The following is a 21008-nucleotide window of genomic DNA, read 5'->3' on the forward strand; positions in this document are numbered from 1 at the left end:
AATTTCAACTTTTTTTTTTTTTTTTTTTTTGGAGGATGACAATACTTCCTCTCTACCCTATGGGAGCGAGAAAGTAAAAAATGGCCACTGTAAAAAAAGGCCATGAGAAATAAATTTCCAAGCGTCTGAAATATCCAGTAGCGGTAAAATGGCCCAAGTAAAAAATGCCCGAATAAAGAATAAGGTTAGGAAAACTTTGTACCACTGCTTCTTCATTATCTCCATGGATAATTCTGTAGAAAGCTTCCAAGCTCACTATTTTGCCGCTTTGTAAAATTATGTCACATTAGGGCATTCTTGTTTTTGGCTATAACACCGCTACTGGACATTCCATATATTTGGACATGTTTAAAGATGTGGACATTTTTGACTTAGGACATTTTTGTACTTTGGGCTTTTATTTTTGGACCTTTTGTCCTATTCCCTTGGGATGGAAACTGTATTGTGTTCGGATCGGTTTCTGGCGCAGGGGTATTAGTAGACCGAGTTTAGCAGAAAACATCCAAGCCACATTAGCTATTGCCATTAATTGGACAATTTAATTTTTTACAACACTGGAAAAAAAAAACACATTGGATTTAGAGTCCAGACTCTTAAAAACATCGACAAGAAAAAGTACTCTTGATTCAATCAGAATCTAGCTTAAATCAAGAACCAAGCCTCTTAATTTAAGCGGATTTCGTTTTGATTCAAGCAAAAATCCGATTGAATCAAGAGTATTTTTTCTTGTCAATGTCCTCAATGACAAGATGATGACTCAATGATGTCTTTTTTCAATGACTCTTGAAAAAGAGTCTGGACTCTAGAGCCAATGTGTTTTTTTTTTTTTCCAGTGAAGAGACCATTCGAACGTTTGTGCGGCCTCCTTCGAAAATTTCAAAGGAATTGCTCCGCACTATGCAGAAGATTCATTAAAAATTGCACAAAAATCCAAAAATCTGTTTCCATGTAAATTAAACTGCCCAGTTACGATTAGTCCAATTAACATTCGTAGTTTCAATTTCAAATAATAAATTCAAACTTCCCCCTCAAGCAAAACCGGCACAGTGGCGCAAGTTGCTGCAAATTTAAGGAAGCGCGAAGCGCCTTCAATTTCACAGGTATGTTTCATGGACTTCCATCAAGCTGGTATAGTTGCATCCATATCAACCAACCAGCCAAAATTGAAGGCGCTATTCTTTGCCCCGTTGACGTTTGTGCGGACTACTTTGAAAATTTTAAGGAATTTGCCTCGCACTATGCACAACCGTTTTCAAGTAAAAATTTAAATTGCCCGATTAAATTTGGCAATAGCTGATGTGGCTTGGTTCCTTTCTGTTTAACACGGTCCAAGTCAGCTTGCTGATATCAAGCGGCTATACTGCCTGATATAATACACTGAAAAAAAATTCTCGGCGTTTTTACCACGGTCCGTTGGTACCTTCACCATCTCACTTTTTTTTACCAATTATTGGTAATTTTACCAAGACAGACTGATAAACTTACCTAAAACCGGTATTTTTTACTGTTTTCTTAGGTAAGAATACCACTTTTATTGGTAATCAATTCCCGGTAACTTTGCCATTTTATCTCGGTAATTCTACCAAAGTCGATAAAAAATATTGGCGTTTTTACCAAGGTCCAGTAAAATTACCGAGAAAGTTCAATAATTTTACCGAGATTTCTCGGTAAAATTACCAATTCCATAAATGGTAATTTTATCAAGAAACTGGGATCAAATAGAACCTTGAATTCTTGGTAATTTTACCCTTTTCTTAGTAAATACACCAAGATTTTTTTTTCAGTGTAATGCCTGAATAATATTCGCAACCGGTGAAAGTTTAATATCTCTGCCCGTTTGAGACATCTATAAAAACTCGGACATGGATTCCGCATGTTCCTACTCTCTCTATAAAGGGAATCTAGTCTCAACTAGAAAAGAAATCGCGATCGAAAATTGGCAACACCGCCGCGATCTCATTACATCTGACTAATGGGGTTAACGCTGCTAAAAACTCTAAGGCCAACCACTCAAGACACCATTACACACCACTCGTAGAAGGTTCCTCGAAAAACCATCCTTAGTTGCTGGCTGAAATTATCACTTTTTGCACTCTGCAAAGAGTGAGCGCTAGGTTTTTGTGGGGAATATTTTAATTAGGGCATGAAGTTCGCTGTATTAATGTTCCGCGTCCATAATACGGCGGTGCAAAGGGTGCAAAATTCAACACAGCGCAGTGTTGGACGATCATTCAACCATCCTTCCTCTGCACCATGCACTGAAAAAAAATTCTCGGCGTTTTTACCACGGTCCGTTGGCACCTTTACCATCTCACTTTTTTTTACCAATTATTGGTAATTTTACCAAGACAGACTGGTAAGCTTACCTAAACACCGGTATTAGTGTATTTTCCGAAGGAAATACACTATTGCATTCTCCCATGATGTCGGACCCAGACCTGAGACATTGTGAAGAGCACCGATCACGGGTCGTAGATCACGAAAATATATGCTATTCAAATTCATGTGTATATATATATGTAGATCGTCGTTAAATAAAATTAACTAACTAACTGTATGTATGTATGTATGTATTTCCGTATTTTGAAGATTTTTCGATTTTTGAGTGGTTATATCTTTCTTACGTTGAAAGATATTTTGACCAATTTTTTTGCATTTTGTAGAGACTCATTAGGACTACTATTCTGCGAAAAAAAATTAAAATTTGAGGCAATAGATTTTGAGGGGTGGGGCTCGAAAGTGGGGGGAGGTCAAATCTTGTCCACTTGATAACTCGAGCGAAAATGAATATTTTGAGCTGAAATTTTTACGGGTGGTAGTTCTCCCCTAGGACTGGTTTGGTATTGAATTTGAGCTAAATCGGCCGAGCCGTTTAAAAATGGCGAGCTTTGAAAGTTTTAGGCGAGGGGTGCGCGGCATGAGGGGAGCCGGCCGGAGCAGGGCCGCACAGTGGGTTGGGGGAGAAAGTTTTTGGACAAGCTGATCGTCGCACAGTGGGTCAGGGGAAGGAACATTCTGGACAAACTGTTCGTCGCACAGTGGGTCAGGTTAAATGATCTGTTCTTGAACAAAATCTCACCATTTAACCGTCACAACCTTTCGCAGCGCGTTCGCTGGCAACGTACGCAACTACTATCTTGTGCTCAAGAAATTAATTCATTCCCTTACAGATTGATCCCCCCCCCCCCCTTCGGAAAATACACTCTTCCCGCGGTGGACGCGCGGGTCGCTTAAGAAGACAGAACAACTGGAATTGACACTCAAACTAAAAAGCGCGCGCGAAGCGCGCGTCCTGGGGGGGCTTGGGGGGGCGAAGCCCCCCCAAAAAACCGGCGCGGAGCGAAGCGGAGCGCCGGTTTTTTTACTGTTTTTTTCAGGTAAGAATACCATTTTTATTGGTAATCGATTCCCGGTCCCCGAAGAAAAATGGATCGTTCCAGCTCATTCAGGATCATTCAATTTTCAATGATCCTGAATGAGTTTCAATGATTCTTCAATGAGCTTGAATGATCCCGAATGAGCTTGAGTGCGCTGGCTCATTGGATCGTTCAACTTGAATGTGCATCGGGTCATTCACCCAATGTGCTTGAATGCCTGGCTCATTCGATCATTCAACATGAATGCACTAACTCGTTGGATCGTTCAACTTGTATAATCAGGATCATTCAATTGAATGATTCAATTTATCAGCTTATTCAAACTCATTGGGCCAATGATCAGGCTTATCGTAACTGAATCATCGAGAGCATTGAAATTGAACGACCCAACATGCTGGCTCATTCAAGCTTATTAAATCAACGATCAAGATTATTGAAGTTGAATAAGCCACCAGAATGATATGGATGATATGATCAGCAGATTCGGATATTCAAGTATCGGTCTGATGAGAATCTATCATAAAGAAATTGTAAAAAGTATAGAAGCAAAAGTACGTGGGTATCCATACTCACTTTGCAGTTTTTCTTCAACAGAAAAATGAAAGGGAAAAAAAAAAAAAAAAACAAAAAAAAAAAACCTATGATGATAGAAAAAGTTAAAAAAATACAGGCTCACCAGAAAGTTTAATCCAATTCCTTTGAAGTAAGCTCATCCTCCGCCCTATTACAGTTATAGCGTGAATGTACCTTTAATAAAAGTAGTTTGAAGGTGAAAATTTTTTGCTACAAACCATCTACCTCCACGCTGTCAAGACATGCAAACCACAAAACAGTCATGATGGGAGAGGTTCGTAGCTTTGCCGCCGAGTTGTAAAGCTGCTCTGCTCTGGCTCTGCCGTGCCAAGGAAGAACGTCGTATGAGCCTTCAGACGTTGCCAAATTTCCTCCAATAAAAACCAAATTTACTGGGAAATTGCGGATGTTACTTTCTGAAATTTTCAGATAATTTTGTACTTAATTTAATCCAAAATAATCTGAACTTTTCAAGGAAAAATATACAAAATGTTTCAAAAATACATGTTTTATCAAGGGAAATTTGGCAACTCTCAAATATTCATACGGCGTTCTTCCTTAGCACGGCAGTGCTGCGGGGATACTTCTCATTGACTACTGAAAAAGTTAACTAAAAGGAAACATGTTAAATTAACAGCATAACCAAAAAATGTTGAATTGAAGAATGAACGCGCAATTAGAATTACACGAGCAATGTCGCCGTTACTTTGATTTTAAAGAAAGAAAGCAGCAAAAATTACATTGGGATATAGGGGTATGTAATTGATTTTGCCTCTGAAATAATTAAATTACCTTAGATGTGCTTTGAATTGAAACAAGGCCGAACGTACTTACAATTTTGTGCTCGAGTGTTCGTTCTAATGAAGTGTCATCAATGGAGAAAATTTTATCGGAATAAAATTGTGTCTTCGGAACACAAAGCAGTGCATTTGATGGCTGGAACACGACTCACAAGTATAAGGTAAGTTCATACTTATAACTGTTAAACAGTCTAGGGAAATAACAAGAGATAGGATTCAAAGCAGTATAGAAGAGAAATTACAGAGCAGAGGATTTTAATTATCGAGAAAAGAAGGGTTCCCTCACACAAGCTTTTCCGGTAAATTCGTTAGTCTTATGACAATAAAAAAATGAGCCTTACATGATAATATAAAAAATAGAGACAAGAAAGTGACGTAATCGTAGCAACCCTTAAGACAGGAGGATGGAAGAATATTTAAGCAATGTGGCAACGCCGTTACTTCCCCGCCTCCCGCCACTGGCCACTCTGCAGTTTGCTGCGTGAGGAAAACAAAGGAAGATGCCGTTGAGCAAGGGAAGATTTGGAAATTCCACCCCAAACCTACGCGGCCGAGGGCTCGCGGGCTCGCGTTGGTCTGATCTGATCATCTAGGACTAGATTAGTCTTACTGCCTGCGTATCATTAGCGTGTCGCCGCTCAGATTTTTCTTCTGTGTTGCTTTAAATTTTCTCGCTTTTTCCCTAGACCGTTTAACAAATTATCAGTATGATCTTACCTTATACCTGTGAGTTGTGCTCCACCATCAAATGCACTGCTTTGTGTTCTGAAGATACATTTTTACTCCAATAATATGTCTCCATCGTTGACACTACATTTGAACAAACACTCAAGCACAAAATTGTAAGTATCTACTGGCTTGTTTCAATTCAAAGCACAATCTAAGTAATTTAATTATTTCAAGGACAAAATCAATTACATATCCTTGTATCCCAATGTAATTTTTGCTGCTTTCTTTCTTTTAAATCAGAGTAACAGCGATGTCACTCATGCAATTCTAAACGCGCAGTTCATTCTTCAATCAACATTTGTCTGGTTATGCTGTTAATTTAATATGTTTCTTTTTAGTTAAATTTTTCAGTTGTTGATGGAAAGTATCCCCGCGGCAGCTTTGCAACTCGGCGGCAAAGCTACGAGCCTCTCCCATCATGACTGTTTTGTGGTTTGCATTCTTGACAGCGTGGGGAGATGGTTTGTAGCAAAAATTTTCACCTTCAAACTACTTTTATTAAAGGTACATTCACGCTATTACTGTAATAGGCGGAGCTTACTTCAAGAGGAATTGGCCGAAACTTCTGGTGAGCCTGTGTTTTCTTAACTTTTTCTATCATCATATGTTTTTTTTCCCCCTTCATTTTTCTGTTGAAGAAAAACTGCAAAGTGAGAATGGATACCCATGTACTTTTGCTTCTATACTGTTTACAATTTTTTTATAATAGATTCTCATCAACCGAGACCTTGACTCATTGAATTCAACGATCAGGATCATTCAAGCTGGTTTGGATTCAACGATCAGGATCATTCAAGCTCGTTGAAATGCAACGATCAGGATCATTCAAGCTGGTTGGGATTCAACGATCAGGATCATTCAAGCTCGTTTGAAATCCAATGATCAGATCATTCAAGCTCGTTGAAATCCAATGATCCGGATCATTCAAGCTCGTTGAAATCCAATGATCCGGATCATTCAAGCTCGTTGAAATCCAATGATCCGAATCATTCAAGCTCGTTGAAATCCAATGATCAGGATCATTCAAGCTCGTTGAAATCCAATGATCCGGATCATTCAAGCTCGTTGAAATCCAATGATCCGGATCATTCAAGCTCGTTGAAATCCAATGTCCGGATCATTCAAGCTCGTTGAAATCCAATGATCCGGATCATTCAAGCTCATTGAAATCAATGATCCGGATCATTCAAGCTCATTCGGGCGCATTAAAATTCAATGATCAAGTGAACGATCTGGATCATTCAAATTTGAATGAGCTGACGAAAAACTCATTCAAATTGAATGATCCGGATCGTTCATTTTTCAATGAGCTTGAATGATCCATTTTTCTCGGGATAACTTTTGCCATTTTTTCTCGGTAATTCTACCACAGTTGATAAAAAAATATCGGCGTTTTTACCAAGGTCCAGTAAAATTACCGAGAAAGTTCAATAATTTTACCGAGATTCTCGGTAAAATTACCAATTTCATGAATGGTAACTTTACCATTAACATTACCAGAAAAAACTGGGATCAAATGGAACCCTGAATTCTTGGTAATATTCCCCTTTTCTTAGTAAATACACCGAGATTTTTTTTTCAGTGGGAAGTAAGGTTGCCATTAAAAAATATGAAAAAAAGTAGCCAGATTTATGTTCGTTCGTTTCCGGTCACAGTTAATTTGTTTTCAGTGTGCTTCAACCATTTCCAATCGGAGGAATTTCAGAGGACCGTGTTCATAGTCGCTCTCGCTTCCTAATAGCGCCATACGGTTCTAATTTTGATCAAGGGAGGTTTTAGAAGATCCTTAACATAGAATCAAAAATAAGACCGTTTTAACGAATCTTCAGTAAAAATTGGACCGCGTCTAGCCGAAAGGAACCAAGCCACATTATCTATTGCCAAATTTAACTAGGCAGTTGAATTTTTTACAAGAGAACGTTTGTGCAGATTCCTTTGAAAATTTCAAGGAATTTGATTTATATCATGCAGAAAATTCACTGAAATTTGCACAAAAATCGCACTACAATTTTCATGTAAACGAAAACATTTCCCACTAAAATTTGGCAATTATGAATGTGGCTTGGTTCCTCTTTACTCGACGCGGCCCAATTAACAGCACATCTCTGATTAGAGTCCCTTGCGAGGGATTACGATGCTTTGCATCTAAAAAAAATTCAAATTACTGAGAAAAACATTTTGTCAGTCTTGAAAATTTTAAGGTAGGCTTGTACCTACCTTAAAATTTTTCAATATTCTTTTGTATTCTTACTTTTTTTGCGGAGGCAAATCTTCTTAATCCCTAGCAAGAGTCTGTTTCTAAAAGTTACACGATTGATTTCCATGCAAAGTACCATGCAAGCTGTTAACGTGGTGATTTATTGCGTATATTTCGAGCCAAAATCCCGGACAAGCCCACTTTTAAAAATGCCAAAGACTCGAAGGAATTTCAGTAATTTTCGTCGCTCTAATCGTGTTCTACGTGAAATTTTGGCTAAGAAACATATGTATTGTAAATCAGAAAGTTTAAATTCGTATCTTAACTATTGGTCCATTGGAAACCAAAGAAACGCCTTCAATTAGTCGGCTATGCAAAATGACTGTCGTGACGCACGTATAGTGGTATCACAATTTCGTATTAAGATTACACAGTGAATTGAAGGCGCTCCTCCCTATCCTATCTTTTTGGCCCTTGCCTGCGGTAGGGAACCTCAATTACTATGCTGCGCTTCGCTGTTGCACGTCTCTAACACACTAATACCACCATGAAGGAATATTACTCGATGCAGAAGCCTGCTGAACCCGTTGTAACGCGCGATTAGATCCAAGTAGACGATTGTATCTCTTTTTTTCTTTCTTTCTTTCTTGTCTTTTTCTTTTCGTTTGAGCGAGGAATTCTAGCAAGAGTCTGTTTCTAAAAGTTACACGATTGATTTCATTCGGGATTTGTTGAATTTGTGTTGTTAATAATGGCATGTGGAAGATTCCCTTGAATCGTTCCGCATGCGCAGCCACTGTATGTTCGACACCCATGAGCTTCGAATTTCGTGACTCCGTAGTTTTAGTCGCAATTCGCGTTGAAATTTCGAATTTTAAAAATTTTGCCAAATTCGTCACGTAAAGGCACCATGATGAAGCACTCAATTTTTATCAAGGGGGTCGGAATTATTTGGGGAAGTGCTGGAAGAACGCTGTAAAAGCACTGACACTTGTTTTTAAAGTAGACACCCTGTCATGATAGATAAATAGCCCTTTTGCCCAACTATTTCGTGCTTTTATCAATGTTCCGTGTTTACCTACCTGCCCGTCACCCTGTAACGACGTGGGTGGACAAACAAGAGCAGAGAAACCCCCTCGTCTCACCGCCTTGAGGGCCCGATGACCTTGATCCGATTTTAACTCCGGGTTTTGAATAATTATAGCTCACACCCACTTGTTGGTTGCAGAACATAAAATAAAAACATTCTCGTCGCATATAGCATAAGTTTAACGTCGTCACCACCCTCTCAAAGTTGCCGAATTTTCCGAACATGTTTCGACTCGGTAATATGGGTGCATTTTTATCAAAAGGAACTATACCCGTTGTGATATTATGCCCGTCTTGCATGTTCTCTTGCAGATCTCAGGGCTCGCATGTCAGAGTGGCTATGGTTTCTTCCGAATTAAACACTGCCGTGATTTTAACTCCGGTGCGAAGCAAATTCTGAAGGAATGGTGTTAATTTGTTCTCGTTTAGAAAAGGAAAATAAGAGCGGAGATTTGTAAACACTGCAAACGAGATACGAGGTTTGGGAGTTTGACCGTCGAATAGGACTACATCTTACGATTAAGAACTACAAATTTTGGCTCATTCCAGAAACAGCTTATGTGACTGCAGTCTCCTTATACAGGTAGAACACTGGAAAAAAACACATTGGATCTAGAGTCTATACTCTTAAAAACATCGACAAGAAAAAGTACTCTTGATTCAATCAGATTTAAGCTTACATCAGGAACTCAGTAGCATTGGCTGTTTCAAAAAAATTCAAATACTACAGTTTTGAAAGATAAAACTAAATGAAAAAAAAAAACTATTAAAAAGCCGAGTTACACTGGAAAAAAAACACATTGGATCTAGAGTCCAGACTCTTAAAAACATCGATAAGAAAAAGTACTCTTGATTCAATCAGAATCTAGCTTAAATCAAGAACCAAGCCTCTTAATTTGAGCGGATTTCCTTTTGATGTAAGCTTAAATCTGATTGAATCAAGAATATTTTTTCTTGTCAATGTTTTCAAGAGTCTGGACTCTAGATCTAATGTCTTTTTTTCCACTGAAGCTTTTATGAACGAGCCAGGAATGATAAGTTTCTCATTGGGAAATGTAGTCCATTTATCTCACTGTGCATCTTAGTTTGGAATAGACCCATTTTATCCATTTGGTTCAGTGCACTATACGCACGAGGAGTTACTCGAGCGACAAAAGCCCCCTCAGAGAGAGCAATAAATACTATGAAATGACGGCCTGGACGAAAGTCGTTCGGTTATACTTTTAATTCCAGCTGGTAAGACACATATTATTTGGACCGCATTTAGCAGAAACGAACCAAGCCACATCAGCTATTTTCAAATGTAACTGAGCCGTTCAATATTTTCAAATGAACGTTTGTGCGGAATCCCTTGAAAAGTTTAAGCCTTTAAGATAGCCTTTACAAGGCCCTTATGACTGAATTTTGCTCATGAGGTTTATTTGGAACGTGTGCACCAGAAAGGAACCAAGCCACATCAACTATTGCCAAAATGTTTAATTGGGGAATTGAATTTTTTACAAGAGAAGTTTATTCAGACTCCTTCACTGAAAAAAAAATTCTCGGCGTTTTTACCAAGGTCCGTTGGTACCTTTGCCATCTCACTTTTTTTACCAATTATTGGTAATTTTACCAAGACAGACTAGTAAGCTTACCTAAATACCGGTATTTTTACTGTTTTTCCAGGTAAGAATACCACTTTTATTGGTAATCAATTCCCGGTAACTTTGCCATTTTATCTCGGTAATTCTACCACAGTCGATAAAAAATATTTGCGTTTTTACCGGAGTCCAGTAAAATTACCGAGAAAGTCAATAATTTTACCGAGATTTCTCGGTAAAATTACCAATTCTATAATTGGTAATTATCAAGAAAAAACTGGGATCAAATGGAACCCTGAATTCTTGGTAATTTTACCCTTTTTTAGTAAATACACCGAGATTTTTTTTTTCAGTGTGTATGCACGTAAATCCGCAGAGCCATTTTCATGTAAAAATACAATTGCCCAATTAAATTTGGCAATAGCTGACGTGGCTTGGTTCTTTCCTGCTTAACACGGTCCATTCCAGCTCTAATTTGGCAATGCAATATGATTTAGCTGAAAATTCGATGACGCTCGCAACCTGAGCGAAGGTTTGAACTCTGACCGCTCTCGTTGGAAGCGATTTTTCTCTCTTTTTCGCGTTCGGCACGGAACCCTCGCAATTTTTTCAATAATCCGAACAACCCCCACGCACTCCCTCGCCCCCACCCCTATTCACCCCTTCGCACTCCCGACCACAATCGCTCGTCGAAGCACGCACGGCGAGTGTTGTCGATATTGGTGCAACTACGCGCCGGGATCAAAGTTTCCCGGAAAAGTTGCGTCGGAATCAGTGGCGTGGCGTGAACTGCGATGTATCGATTGTTATGCCATTTAAACCTATGGTAAAGAATCGATTATTAAGGTGTTCGCTGCGAACACCCTGTTTATCGATCCTTTTCAATAGGTTTTAATGGCATAACAATCGATATATTGCAAAGCACGCCACGCCACTGTCGGAAATGGGGGCGGGATTTCCCGGGAACGGTTCTTGATAGCTCTCCGAAGTGTGAGTGATTACCAGGGCGTGTACCTGTGCGTGTGTGAGTTTCTCTGTCGAGGGTTTTCGGAGAATTTGATGCTAGCCGAAAAGTCTCGGAGCTTTCTTAAAAAAGACCTCGTTCTGAGAACGGAGAAGTTTTTACTCTGATTCCTGGCCACGCAGAGTGTCCGATATTGAGGGTTTAAATTGGATTGCATTTTGCAAGAAGGAACCAAGCGCAACCCAATGTTGCTAGGAATCATTCTAATCCCAAAAATCGGCCAAATTCAGAGAATTGAAAGCAGAATAGTGTTAGGAAAAAAACCTAGCATTCGATGTAGAAATCGATAGACTGGGTGAATTCAAATAAGGGTCAAATTCCAGGTTCTATTTCCTCCCAAAATTTTTTCTAAATTTTTGGGCAAACCAAACTTTATTTTGACTATCATTAGGTGTAGACTTAGGAAATATAGCTCGTCGAGCTTAATAGTTGGGCTTAAACCCGAATTTCCACCGTCAAGTGGATCACTTCCCAAAATTTGCCGTAATTCTGCCTGATTTCCTAAATTTTCATCTCAGAGGTGACATTTAATACTTTTAATTAAAAATTTAACACAATTGTCATAAAAGCATCGTCGAGCACTAAATTGAAGCATAATTGAAAACATGTAACCCTTTCATATCTTGCAGAACCAAAAAAATTAAGAAAAAATTCATCCGTCATGAAAGATATCTGGAGCTTATTCTGCTTGTCTTTTAGACAGTTCCGTCTGTTTGCGCACTGTTTTCGTTTCATACGAGAAGAAGCTTTTATTTCTTGGAATATTGCAATACAAAATGGATCAAAAACACCGAATTTTAAAACTTCGAGTGGGCGTGTACCCGCTGAAGTGGTGATAAAGCCAGGAAAAGTTTGAGGACTTACATTAACATAACAATTACACCGGTCAACTTTTTTTTTTTTTTTTTTTTTTTGATTTTTGATTTTCCGAAGATTTGCCAATGGTTTCGGAGTAGATTTTTGGCGCTGATTCTGAAGAACACCTCCATTTACCTGTATCAATGCGATGTATTCTGGGAAAGTTCGGAATTTTTCCGGAGAAATCGGAATTTTCCTTAAGAATCTAGCTTTTCCAGAAGAAGAGTCAATTTTCCGGGAGAATCTGTGCACGATGGTTTCGTAGCCTAAGATACATAAGAATCCCTATTGCACCCCTATTAAAATATCCTTTCTTTTCCTTATACCAAGGTTTTCCGGTCCAGTTTCATTAAAATCAATTAATTAGTCACCGAGATAGTGTTTTAAACCACGGCCACCATCTTAGATTTTCGAATCTCGGAAATTTGACTAAAATTCGAGTTCCCCATTCAAAAGTACCCCCGGATACCAAGTTTCACTTTAATCGACTGATTAGGTGCAGAGATAGCATTTTAGGCCACGTCCGCCATCTTGGATTTTCGAATTTTGAAAATTCGACTAAAAATTCGAGTTTCCCATTGAAAAATATCTCCGTGTACCAAGTTCCACTTAATCGGTCGAAAAGAGCGCCTACTGGGCTTAAACAAACAAGTCCCAGTTGATTAGGCGCTGCGATAGCATTTTAGGTCATGTCCGCCATCTTGGATTTTCGAATTTTCAAAATTCGACTAAAAATTTGAGTTCCCCATTGAAAAATACCCCCGGGTACCAAGTTTTGCGTAAATCGATTGATTAGGCGCTGAGATAGCATTTTAGGCCATGTCCGCCATCTTGAATTTTCGAATTTTGAAAATTCGACTAAAAATTCGAGTTTCCCATTGAAAAATATCTCCGTGTACCAAGTTCCACTTAAATCGGTCGAAAAGAGCGCCTACAGGGCTTAAACAAACAAGTCCCAGTTGATTAGGCGCTGCGATAGCATTTTAGGTCATGTCCGCCATCTTGGATTTTCGAATTTTCAAAATTCGACTAAAAATTCGAGTTCCCCATTGAAAAATACCCCCGGATACCAAGTTTCACTTAAATCGGTAGAAAAGAGCGCCTACAGGGCTTAAACAAGCAAGTCTCAGTTGTAACAGTTTCCTTTCTGTCCCACTAAACTGGGACATGGGACAGGATGGAACGGGACAAGATGGAACGGGACAGGATGGAATAAGCTGTTTTTTAAGCTCATCTCTAACAGTAAAGACAATTTTGGTGTTTTTTTTCACGGAATATTTAGTAGCACGTCCTAGAGGATCGGAATAAGAGAAAATTTTCCCTAACGCACACTTCGAAAGTATTTTACGAGCTGATATTAGTGTGTGTGTGTATGCTTGACGCCCTGTTAGTTATCATGTATAGCATTCTGTTTGGCATCATTAATGGCGTTAATCTTGCACAAAAATTTGCGAATTTCAGAATTTTTGCCATCTACGACGTGTGAACTATTCAATCAAAACAAAAAAAGTCGTTTTTGGAAAAACCTCAACGTTACGGCAATCATTTAGAGCTTATTACATCGTTGCCATGTCTCTCCTGACTGTTGCTGACTGTTGCTCGGGACAATGATTCTAGCGCGTGAAAAAGTTATTGATGGAGCAAAAAATAAATTGACATATTTTTTTTCTTAAATTCAAAAGCATTTCCTATCATCTCCGATAAAGTTTTCTTAAATAATCACTCTAGTTATGCTGCAACATCGATTTAAAGTCAAGAACCAGGCACGGGGGACACGCAAATTTGGGACAAATTTAGGCAATTTGCACATTCAAAGTTCTCCTAAATTTTTATTTCAGTCCAAATAAAGTGGGAAATAGCATGTAATAGTCAACAATAGTGTGGAAAATGAGAAAAAAATTTGATCTGCCCATGTTTCTCAAATTATGACGATTAAAACAGCTCGGGACACCAAATTAGACGCTTATTTGAACTCACCCAGCTGAATGGAATGCGAGAATTTTTTCCTAACATTATTCTACTTTCATTTCTCTGAATTTGGCCGAGTTTTGCGTTTAGAATGATTCCTCAGGCTAATGTAAGTACAAGGGTTATCGTCATTTTTTATGCTAAAAATTCAAAATCTGCCGAGATTTTTTACCTTGGCGATGTGATATATCGCATGCCACTTCGACCACGTAATTTGAGTCTGGCGCATCTCCTTAAGTATACTTATGCCGCAATCACACGCTGAATGTGGGAGCTGAATGTGGCTTGAATGTGGAAGTCATTGGCCCGATGCCTGAATTTTGCGCGTGACGCGCAAAATTCAGAAACGATTCTCAGCGACCATCGGATAATGTCGGATTTGTCCGAACTATTCGAATAGATTTGATACACATTTGGATGAAAATAACTCGAATTAGTGAAATTTCAGCTGTTGAGCGCTGACTGCTGACTGCCACATTCAGCTGCCAAATTCAGCGTGTGATTGCGGCATTATAGTCCACGCCACGAAAAGTGGCGGGTGAGGGGCGGAGACAGTCGGCCGGTCTAGTCTATCGTTGAAGGGTTGAAGCGCAGGTTTTGGCCGTAGTTGAAACGGGGTAACGACTGGGCCAATATCTGCGCTTCACCCTTCAACGATAGACTAGACCGGCCGACTGTCTCCGCCCCTCACCCGCCACTTTTCGTGGCGTGGACTATAGTACAAGTCTCGACCGCACTCAAGTCCGGCCTAGCGTTTCTGATTGGTCGATGGTGCGGTTTGAACTCATCGATGAATGTTGCGTCTCCGTGTGAAAGAGCCGACAAAATTCGGCCCTCGAGTGCGTAGAGAAGACACTCGGTTGGAAAAATTCATCTCCTGGGCGTTGGGGGTAGGCAATATAGTGAACTTTGAAAAGTCCTAAGTCGTCTATGGAAGTCGCGGGAAGGGAGCATCGATTGTTGCGGGGGGGGGGGGGGAGCCGCAGTCTCCGTCGCACAGTGGATCGAGTCAATCAGAGTGGTCGGACTCGAAATTTTTGACTAAAACTCCGAATTTTGATATTTTTTTCGTCATATTATATATATTAAGTGGTGCTTCGAGAAGAAAATTTCACGAGAAAACCAATGAAACCACTTTCGAAACCTCTAAGTTTTGTATAAACGGAGGTATAAGCTTTTAAAGTATCCAAATTTTGTCCGACCTCTCCTATTGACTCAACCCACCGTGCGCCGGGCCGGGCTCGAAACTCCCGGAAGCGATTATGCTGGCGGCTCACAGTGGATCGAGTCAATAGGAGAGGTCGGACAAAACTCGGAAACTTTAAACGTTTATAGCTCCATTTTTACAAAACTCTGAGGTTTTTTAAAAGTAGCTTCATTGGTTTTCTCGTGAAATTTTCCTCCAACATCACCCCATAAAATTGAAAATGTGACGAAATAAACATCAACATTTGCGGTTTAAGTTAAAAATTTCATGCCCGACCTCTCTGGTGGGTCGATTGCGCTGGTCACAGAATCGTGTTCGAATGCTTTATTCTTGTAATTCAGCTAGAAATAATGAGAACTGTCCAAACAGCAAGTTTCTACGTTCAGTATTAAGCGAGATATCGCCCTTTGAAAAATCGGGTTTTTGACGTCATCCACCGCGGGACTCGATCCACTGTGCGGCGGCGGGCGTCGAGAGATCTGAACTCGCGTCTTTACGCCCACGCAAGACACGTGCCGTCCCGACTTGCACCAACGCACCCTTAACAAACTCCTCGCACCCCCGAACGCGAACTACATCCGAGAATCCCTGGGCAGGGAAACAGGTAGGATGGACCCGTAGACAAAATTCGAGTTTCAATAATGGAGATGTTGCATGTGTGAGGAATTTGCGATTTGACTGTGGATTCTTAGGAATGTTAAAGTTTGCGAGAAACGCGATGGTGCCACTGGTTTTCTCTGAAATCAACTCCCAATAAGCTCAAAAAAAGCTCTCAAGTTAAGGCCAAAATGGCCGGGGTATCCCACGCTATTCTGAGAGTTCACCTCTACATCAAGACAAACTCCTCCATGCAAAGATAGGGAGCAAATACATTCGCAGGGATGCCACCTCATTTGGGGACTCTAAAACTGAAAACACGGCATCACTGCTAATGTATTTGCTCCCTATCTTTGCATGGAGAGTTTGTCTTGATGTAGAAGTAGACTCTGAGAATAGCGTGGAATATCCCCGGCCATTTTGGCCTCAACTTGAGAGCTTTTTTTGAGCTTAGGAGTTGATTTCAGAGAAAACCAGTGGCACCATCGTGTTTCTCGCCAACTTTTACACAAGAATCAACAGTCAAATCGCAAATTCCTCACACATGCAACATATTCATTCTCATATATGTTTCAAAACCAAAATTCCATAAAGAACACGATTCGCTCAACGAGCATTACTAAAATGGGACACTAAAGCTTGTGCTTTGTATTTAATACTCAGGAAAGTACCATGCAAGCTGTTAACGTGGTGATTTATTGCGTATTTTTCGAGCCAAAATCCCGGACAAGCCCGCTTTTAAAAATGCCAAGGACTCGAAGGAATTTCAGTAATTTTTGTCGCTCAAATCGTGCTCCACGTGAAATTTTGGCTAAGAAACATATGTATTGTACATCAGAAAGTTTAAATTCGTACTTTAAATATTGGTCTATTGGAAACCAAAGAAATGCCTTCAATTAGCCGGCTATGCAAAATGACTGTCGTGACGCACGTATAGTGGTATCACAATTTCGTATTGAGATTACACAGTGTATTGAAGGCGCTCCTCTTGATCCTATATTTTCGGCCCTTGCCTGAGGTAGGGGAACTTGGGAACCTCAATTTCCATGCTTCGCTTCGCTGTTGCACGTCACTAACGCACTAACACCACCATGAAGGAATATTATTCGATGCAGAAGCCTGCTGAACCCGTTGTAACGCGCGAAGTAGACGATTGTCTTTCTTTCTTTCTTTCTTTCTTGTCTTTTCCTTTTCGTTTGAGCGAGGAATTCTAAATTCTTGTAAGCAATGTATAGTAAAAACCTTAATTTCTCAATTAGGAGTTGATTTTGGTACTTTTCGTCGCGCGAATCGTGTTTTTTGTGGTACTTTTGTCAAGAAACATGTATTCGGTAAGTTCAAATTTTTAAAACCAAAGAGTTTCCTTCAATTAGACGGTTATGCAAAATAGCTGTCGTGACGTACGTATAGTGGTATCACAATTTCGTATTGAGATTACACAGTGTATTGAAGGCGTTCCTCTTTCTCCTATCTTTTTGACCCTTTTTTTATGGTAGAGAAATATAGAAGCCTCGATTTCGATCCTTCGCTTAGCTGTTCCACGTCGCTAACCAAAAAACATACGGCGAGGAAGGAACAATGCTCGATTAAGAAGCCTGCAATAACCGTTGAGGTGCGCGATTTAATTCAAATAGATGATTGACTTTCCTTTGAACGAGGAATTCTGAATTCTTGTAACCAATATATACTAAAAACGTCAATTTCTTAATTAGGAGTTAATTTCAGTATTTTTCGACGCGCGAATCATGTTCTTCGTGAAATTTTGGCTAAGAAACACGTATCAGAATGCTTAAATTCGTACCTCATCTACTGGTCCATTGGAAACCAAAGAATTGCCTTCAATTAGCCGGCTATGCAAAATGACTGTCGTGCCGCACGTATAGTGGTATCACAATTTCGTATTGAGATTACACGGTGTATTGAAGGCGCTCCTCTTTATTCTATCTTTTTGGCCCCGTTCTGCGGTGTGCAAACATGGGAACCTCGATTTCAAAGCTTCGCTTATTGTTATCTGTGCACGGCGCTAGCACTTTACATCCATAATGCGGGTTAGAAATATTGCCCGATTAAGAATTAAGTCTGCCAAAACCTTGTTCGATTTGATTTATGTAGGCCATAGTTCTTCTCGTGAGTGGGGAATTAAAAATTTTTATAACCAATTTAAACTAAAAAAGTTAATATTTTAGGAGTCAATTTCAGTAACTGTTTTCAAAGCTGGCGGTCTAATCTGACCGAGCGTTATTACTGACTTTTTGAATTACACTTTTGAAACTTCAAATCATCAAAAGAAAGGAGATGCTTTCATTGACCAGTTAATATAAACATCAGGAACGCTATCGGAATTAAAATTCTGAATGTGCGCCAAACAAAAGTGGCTGAAAGATTAATTAAAATCGATATTCGTATATGGAGCTCTGAAGACTTATATTCCTTTTTCAGAAAATTCTGGGGAAGTGGGAGGAAACTTCGGTTTCTCATCAGGGAATGAGCTCCTGAAAATCAGGGAAATATCAGGTACTGAGCTTGGTCAAAAATTCCAGACACCCTGTTTTAGTTGGACTATATTTATCACACATCGTGTATTGTTTCAATTCAATCTAAGTATGTATGAGATACATATTTTCTAATTGAAACTTTTCTATGTAGTCCTAACCACCCACTTTCAATCCGACCCTGGCCTCAAGGAACTTAGAAGTGGGTAAAAAAAAATTATATTTACAGGAAGATCTTCCAACGTCGTCTCGCCCCTTCCCTCGAGCCTCACGCTTCACGAGTGTTGAAACAAGGCTCATAATCGCGTTGTTTTAATTAGTCGCCACCAGTGTTGCCATGTTGATCCGACTTTAACTTTGCATGAAGGAAAGATTCCTTTCGGGATTTGTTCGACAAATCTGCGCATTACGGTTCCTCTCTTGTTTTTATCTGCGTAAAACGACATTCGCAATGCGAGATTATTATTCGCGTGTTTTCATTATGCTCTGCGTAATGGCCTACGCGACAGACTTTGTCGAAACTTACAAAGGAACGTTTAAATTCGCAGACAAACCTTGGGGCCTGAGGGCTTACAAGGGAGTTGATTAGACGCGAGTTCTGTCATTTCACCGAAGAGAGCAGCAGTAACTGTACAGATAAAGTTTTAAGGGACGGTATTCACCCCAGTAGCATTGGCTGTTTCAAAAAATTTCAAATACTACACTGGAAAAAAAAACACATTGGATCTAGAGTCCAGACTCTTAAAAACATCGACAAGAAAAAGTACTCTTGATTCAATCAGAATCTAGCTTAAATCAAGAACCAAGCCTCTTAATTTAGGCGGATTTCGTTTTGATTCAAGCAAAAATCCGATTGAATCAAGAGTATTTTTTCTTGTCGATGTTTTTAAGAGTCTGGACTTTAGATCCAATATGTTTTTTTCTTCAGAGTATAGTTTGAAAAATAACACCAATGGAAAGAAACTGTCAAAAAGCCGAGTTAGAAAACCTTTATGGTTTTTTACGTGAAAATGCCAATTTGCTTTTTCCAAATGTTTTGCCACCTCATATCACAATTTTTTAACAGCTATACTACGAAAAACTTTAGTTTTTTATGTTGCATATTTTGCATTCAATTTTTTGCTCAGCATCAGTATGAGTTTTTAGACTTCAACAAAATTTTGATGCGGATTTTTTTCTTGACTTTTTTTATACGCAAACTTTTGTTTTGAAAAAAGAACATAAAACGGTTTCCTAACTCGTCATTACATACTTTAATTACGCTTTTCAATTTTCAAAAATATTCAATGCTACTAGGGTAGTTGTTTGTGCGAGTAGGAATTGTTATCGAATAACCAGTCCTACAGCTTACGTGTAACTTTCAATCTTAGTCTGAAAGACTCACCAAAAGTGTTCGATTGATTATGAACTAAAAAATTGCACCGTTAACTATAAAAAAGGGACATTTTCGTTTCTTGTAAGGCACTTCAGCTGTGTATGCCATCTTCTGCATGCTTGTGTACTTACGTCCTCAATTCATCCCTAATGAACTCATTTTAGGTTTAGAAGTTGGCAGAAAGAGATACATGCAGAAGACATTAGGGATTACTGCTCTCTTACGAGGAACTGAGGACTTCCCAAGTAGCACAGATCGCAATAAAGTGCAATTTCCTGGCAAAATGATCGCTATTCTATGGAGTGTTGTGTATGTTGCCTATCTACTGATCGAAGTAACACGTCTTATTCAAATGTATTGCATAGCAATCAAATTGAAATAAGTTGCAATTTTTTATTGCATTGCATATTGCCTATTTTTTTCTGACACACATCCCAAGTAGCACAGATTGCAATAAGTAGCAATTACATAGTAAAAATTTAGCAATTCAACTGACCGTTGTGTATGTCGCCGAGCTCCTAATTGAAGAGGCCCCATTTATTAAGGCGTATTGCAATAAAATTGAAATAAGTTGCAATTTTTCATTGCATTGCAAATTGCCTTTCTTTCTGAAACATGGAGCTCACTTCGTTTATTGATCTAAATCAGCATTAATCGACTAAATGAGTTAAACATATCGCAATGGGCCTGTTGCAAACTTTTGCTAGAGCAAATATAAGAGTTGTTTCCTACAGATGATGCCTCAAAAATCACGATGGGCGCATCGGCAAAGTCTGAAATGCACTCATAACTTCACAATCTGCGTAAGAAATTTGCGTTTTTTTGAGCTTCCCGCTTCAAAAACGATACTACGGCACAGGTGAACATTTTGTTAGAGGAGTCGTTCCATCGTCGGCAATGTTCATCATGGCCGACGCTTCCGCAGTTCCGCGCGTAATTCGAGGTGAGTTCAGGGTCAATCAAGGCGGGCGAGGAAAATATGAACGTAAACACGCCGATTGTTATCTGGTCTAATGCTGCTCAGGTGTTATCTCGTCTCATCAAACGTGTTTTGGCGAATTGGCGTCGGCCATGATGAATATTGCCGACGATGGAACGCCTCCTCTAACAAAATGTTCACCTGTGCCGTAGTATCGTTTTTG

At 39.4% G+C, this 21008-nt stretch overlaps 1 protein-coding gene across 9 annotated transcripts in view; it reads left to right on the top strand.

Moving 5' to 3' along the window:
* Cadps (calcium-dependent secretion activator 1) overlaps positions 1-21008 on the top strand; it is a 259032-nt gene that overhangs the window by 167328 nt on the left and 70696 nt on the right. The gene's annotated exons all lie outside the window — the stretch shown is intronic.

This window comes from Bemisia tabaci, chromosome 9 (genome assembly GCF_918797505.1).
Source record: "Bemisia tabaci chromosome 9, PGI_BMITA_v3".
Classification (NCBI taxonomy): domain Eukaryota; kingdom Metazoa; phylum Arthropoda; class Insecta; order Hemiptera; family Aleyrodidae; genus Bemisia; species Bemisia tabaci.